Source organism: Myotis brandtii, unplaced genomic scaffold (genome assembly GCF_000412655.1).
Source record: "Myotis brandtii unplaced genomic scaffold, ASM41265v1 scaffold164, whole genome shotgun sequence".
In the NCBI taxonomy this organism is placed as follows: Eukaryota; Metazoa; Chordata; class Mammalia; order Chiroptera; family Vespertilionidae; genus Myotis; species Myotis brandtii.
Window position 1 is genome coordinate 775,907 of NW_005356003.1, and position 4,512 is coordinate 780,418.

At 57.2% G+C, this 4,512-nt stretch overlaps 1 protein-coding gene across 1 annotated transcript in view; it reads right to left on the minus strand.

Annotated features, from left to right (window-relative positions):
• Nucleotides 1-906, minus strand: part of NT5DC2 (5'-nucleotidase domain containing 2) — a 6,236-nt gene extending 5,330 nt beyond the window's left edge. The window contains exons 1-2 of the mRNA XM_014536524.1: nucleotides 722-906; nucleotides 519-593 (exon numbers count right to left, since the gene is read on the minus strand). The gene's annotated coding sequence lies outside the window, so the exon portion shown is untranslated. The remainder of the gene's footprint in view (nucleotides 1-518; nucleotides 594-721) is intronic.
• Nucleotides 907-4,512: the final 3,606 nt, after the last annotated feature.

Below are 4,512 nucleotides of genomic sequence, written 5' to 3' on the forward strand. Positions count from 1 at the left end.
TTTTATTCTGGGCCAGCTTTAGCTCTGGCTCTAGCTCTGAGGCTTTGTATCTGGTTTGTTTGCCGTTCTATAATCGAAACAATGTATAACTTCAGCTCTGAGATCCCGGCAGGCTGAAAGCCGGTTTCTGGAGTTTTGTTTAGCTTCTACATTCGCAACATAGTACATAGTTGCTTAGAGTTGCAACTCAGAGGCCGGCAAGGGAGGCAGGGTACGTTGGAGTCTGCAGTCACTGGAGCAAGGAAGCCTCATGTTCGCTTCCAGCTGCCTGGCTGCCGGCCGCCATCTTGGCTGACAGTTAATTTGCATAAGGATATGCTGATTAGCCAATGGGAAGGGTAGCGGTCGTACGCTAATTACCATGTTTCTCTTTTATTAGTGTAGATGTTTACTTTGAATTTATATTAGTTCACACAAACACTCCATCCATGCTTTTGTTCCGGCCCTCCGGTCCATTTTAAGAACCCATTGTGGCCCTCGAGTCAAAAAGTTTGCCCACCCCTGGTCTAGCCACTCACCTTCTGAATGTCATAGTGGAGGCCACGGATAGCAAAGCTGGGATTGTAGTCATACTTCCGAATGCCCTCTGGGTACTGTGGGGGTAAAGTGGACCAGGCCTGAGCCAGTGGCAGGGCCACACTGCTGGCTGAGCAGCGGCCTCAGGGGATCAATTCAGCCACCTGCTCTCCAGGGCCTGGGAACCCTGCCTGGCTAGCCTCACCTTGTAGTGCTCAATCAGGATGTCCCGGGCGGCATTAAAGATCTCTGGATGCAGCGAGTCTGCGTACTGGGCCAGCGTGTAGTCATAGTCGAAGCCATACACCTCGACATCGTGCAGGCTGATCTCATTGTTGGCATAGATGGCGGCTGGGTTTAGGAGGCTGCAGACCTCGGGGGGCAGGAGGTCTAGAGGAAGGAGATGCAAGTGTGAAGATGATGATCACACAAGCAGCAAACGGTTACCGAGCACTTTCCAGGTGCCCAGCCCTGGGAGTCTCCCAAGACACCCAGGATGGGTCCTCTTAGCCCAATGCTGCAGGTGGTCAAACTGCAGAGGCTCAGAGAGAAGTCATTGCCCAGGGTCACCTGCTTGGGGTCAGGCAGAGCTGGCAACGGCTGGAACTACCGTGCGGTCCTGTTTCACCATCACCTGCAGCCCACCAGGTGCATGAAGCCTGTGCCTCCTCCAGGCTCTCATAAGCCCCATCAGACACATGGCTGTGTGCCGACCCCCTCCCCTTGCCTGAGGCTGGGGGCGGGACTTGGGAACATTATTGGAGTGGGAGGTATTGGGTAGCCCGCCTGCCACTCATGCTCCCAGCTCTGAGCACCTGCCAGCCTTTGAATCAAGGCCTCTCTAATAGGATTTCAGCGGCCTGCCAGCCCACATAATGACATTTGCTGCCTCTAGCCAGGGAACATTGCTAATTACGACAGGCAGGACGTGTGATGTCGGGATCTGGGCTGTTACCCAGGCTGCTCCCTCTGAGGATGCAGCCATAACCACTCCAAGCCCCTGGCTGCTCCAGAGGGGCTGAGTGGGACACTGTGCAGAGTGGGCTCTGGGGTCCCCAGGCTCATCTGCCTTAGTTTCCTTATCTGTACAGTTGGGGAGGTGGGTGGGGGAAAGGCATGGGTTTTGAAGTCAGAGAGATCCGACCAAACCCTCCTCCTCATGGCTGTGACTTCAGGAAAGTCACCTCACTTTGGGGCCTCAGTTTCCTTGTCTCTGAAAGGGGAAATAAAAATTGTACCAATAAAGATATTTAAAACACTGTGCCAACCTACAGAATTATCACCAAGAGGGACACACGGAATGTGCTCTGTGCAGCATTCCCACTCTGCACTGTGGCAAAGCAGGATTCAACGGTCGATGCGCCTCCTCGTCCTGGGTGTCCCTACGTTGCTCAGGGAGCAGGGGCTGCAGGGGGAAGGGAGCAGACAGGACAAGGTGCACAGGAGCCTTGCAGGGGCTCCTTTCCGGAGACCTCTAGCCTGTGGCTGAAGTCCAAGCAAACACCCAAGCCTCTAGGGATTCCTGCTTCAGCCACAGTCAGTCATGTTCTCAAAGCAGAAGCCCTTGGCCTGGCAGCTGCCTGTGCTCCGAGGCAGACACTTGCTGATGAGCTCCCAGGCTGAGGCTCCACCCCTACCCCCTCTCCGCTGGGGCCAATGCAGGGAGTGGGTGGGAGAACTGGTGTGGCTGGTTCCTCTGGTGGACCCAGGCCAACCTAGGCCTGGCACAGAGCAGCTGTTTAGAAGACGATTCCTGGGTGCAGACAAAACACTCCTCACTTGGAGGCACGTGAGCGACAGCTGCCTGTAGCCTTTAGGGAGCTGCTTCTGAGAGGCCCCTCCTCTGGTGTCAACAGGACCTGGGCCTTCCCCTCCCCACGGCCCCGAGTTCCTGGGCACCAACAATGTCCGGTGGTCCCCAGGAGGGGAGGGGTCTGCTCGGCAGGACGGCCCCTTGTGGGCAGAGTTCTGGCCAAGTCCAGGCTTTCGCCTCTCCCCTTGAGGATGTTCCCAGGGATGGACAATTCTCCGAGGAACGAAGCAGGATGGGGAAACAGCCCACAGGGCCTGGCTTCCTGACCCGACCTCTGGACTGAAAAAACACACAGCTCTGGGGCCACAGGTCCCACTCCCTGCCACAGGCGCTGTGCTCAGGGCCCGGTGAGCAGGAGGTGCCCCTCACCCACACAGGTCACTGGTCTCACTGCCCAGCCCCCAGCTCCAAAGCCTCCCCCGCTCAAGTCAACTTGTGGGTGCCACCCTCCCAGCTGCTGCGGGGTGCACTCGCTAGGTGCCTTAGAAGCTCAACTTGTTCAATCCTCACTCCAATCTGTTGAGGTGATCACACTTATTCCTCTACCATCCAGAGGAAGAAACTGGAGAGGTTAAAGTCATGTTCCAAACTACCCAGCAGTAGACAGCGGAGTAGAGATCTGAATTCAGCCACTCCACTTGCCTTACTCACTGGGCAGCCTCAGCCTAGCCTCCCTCTGATGTGGGAGGGGGCAGGGCTGGCCTGGGGCCTGGCACTGGGCAACAATTTGCCCAGAGGCATTAACCCAAGACCTAGAAAACCCAGCCAGAGGGGCGCTGGGCTGGCTGGAGTTGGAAGGGGCCAGGAAGGCTGGTTCACCCTGGCACTCACCCTGGCATTAGCAAATGACCTGCCCCTTTCACATCAAGAGGAGCTTGGGGTCTCCATGCAGATCTGAAGACCCATGGGAGCCCTGAGAGGCAAAGCCCAATACCCCTCCCTCGGTCCCTCCCCCAACACCTGCGAGGGAGGTTCTTCAAGCTGCTCTTCAGCAGGTCTTAACCTTAAACAGCATCCCAGGCCTGCTCCCTACACCCAGGGTGGGCAGTGCATCCTCAGAGAGCCCCATGGGCTTCAAAACCATCATTCCTCAGGGGCTGTAACTGCTCTGCCTCCAGCTTCTCAAGAGGTGAGTCCCGTCCGTCCACCCACCCTCCCGGAAAATTCCAGACGGGGCCCCTGTCTTATCAGACAACGAAAGCCCTGTCACCCCGGGGAGAGGCTCCCTGCCCTTCTTGTCCTGGGTTTTTCTGCGTCATCACCACAACCCTGCGACAGAAGCACCAGGATGGTTTTACACCTAAGACAGCAACTTTCAACCCTGCTCATCTCATGGCACACAAACCAATGACTAAAATTCTGCAGCACACCCAAAAGTAAGTTTTTTTTGTCAATCTGACCAAAAAACAAAAGGTATAATTTTGACTAATTCACAGTGGACGGCTACTGTTATTTTTTTATTTGACAATCTAAGGGAAAAGAGGTCAGTGCCCCTGACTAAATACTCCAGTATTGCATGTTTTAAACATTCTTGCGGCGCACTGGTTGAAACTGCTGACCTAAGACACTGAGGGTCTGAGAGGGAGAGGCCCCTTGGGCACCACCCAGCTGGACAGTGATAGGGCCAAGACCCAAACCACATCTGTGTGCTGCAGAGGCAGGGCCCCAGGGGACCCCTGAGCAAACACCAGCGCTCTCAACTCTCTGGCCTCCCCAGGCCAGCCCAGCCCCCTCTTTGAGGAGGCTTCAGGCCTCCAGCCCATCCACAGGACACGGAGCGAGCACTCCGGCCAAGGACGAAGCAATCCTTCTGGACTGGAGCAACTTGGTCTCCCGCCTTCCCCTCCTGGGCGGAATCCAGGGGGCCTGCAAGTCTGATCAGCGGACGCCGAGGTCGGCCAGTCCCTAGGAGCCAGTTCCGGCCAGCGCCGCCGGCTGGCTTTGTCCCTGCTGCTCCCGCCCCAACTACGTCCCCTACGAGAACAAGGGGTTGGGGGCGTTTCCGCAGCGGCCTCCCGGCAGGCGGGACCCCGAGGAAAGAGAGCGGGGCCCCTACATTCCGCGGTCGCCTCGGGAGCCCCGAGCTCCTGCAGACGGAGCCGGCGAACAAACCTCCTGCCCGTCCGCTCCAGGCGTCGGGGGTCCCCGGAGGCTCCTGGGACGACCCAATGGAGCCGCTCTCC